Source organism: Penaeus monodon, chromosome 23 (assembly GCF_015228065.2).
Source record: "Penaeus monodon isolate SGIC_2016 chromosome 23, NSTDA_Pmon_1, whole genome shotgun sequence".
Classification (NCBI taxonomy): domain Eukaryota; kingdom Metazoa; phylum Arthropoda; class Malacostraca; order Decapoda; family Penaeidae; genus Penaeus; species Penaeus monodon.
This window is the reverse complement of record NC_051408.1, coordinates 37580618-37581509: the sequence shown is the minus strand read 5'-3', so window position 1 is coordinate 37581509 and position 892 is coordinate 37580618.

The window sequence follows — 892 nt, the reverse complement described above, 5'->3', positions numbered from 1 at the left end:
ACACTATCATCATATCCTCCACCACGCAACAGCTCTCTGGCCACTGGACTGTATTTCCTGTCCCGTCGCAACCATTTCCCTCCGTCGGCCCCGCTACCACGCCAAACACAATCGTTTTCCTGTTGGCAACACTTTGTCTTCACATTAATACCATGCGTCTTTCCGTGATACCCGCGCGCCGCCGACCGTACCCATTACCCAAACATGAGGAAAGGCTATTTTTCTTGCTTTATCTTTTAATTTGGTATGTTGATGTGTGGTCGTTCTTGTTTACCCAAACATGAGGAGAGGCTAGTGTGTCCATTACCTTATGTTTTATTTCGTGTGTTGATATGTGGTCATTATTATGTTGTTTTATGGTGGGGAATGGATGGAAGTATCGTCCACTGGAGCTTGGTCTGTCCCCATGCTGTAAGGAGTGTGAATGGCTGATGCACTGTCTACGATAGGAGTGTTTTCCTAACATGATTTAGAATGGAGTAGATGCAAATGGAGTAAATATAAATGGAGTAAAAAGGAATGGAGAGAGAGAGAGAGGGGGGGGGGACGTGGCGTGAAGGACGGGGATAAATAATGTACTTTATTCTACGTGCTAAGAATGACATTATCCATGATACAGTGGATGTCTAAATCAGTAGACAATGATATGGCTTTATATTTCTTTGTTTTCTTGAGTACGGGTGTGTGTGTCCATCTATCGCGTCAGAACTATAATTTGAGTTATATATTTCATATCTTATTTCTCTATTTCCGGGTCTTGGTCAAATAAACTTTATATGTCGATTATTTTTTCGTGTCTGTTTGTCATTCTAAATGGTTTATGAATTTCCTTTTTTCATCTGTCTCAATATCTCTCTTTTTTGGCGGGTTGATCAATTATATCGCATTAAAA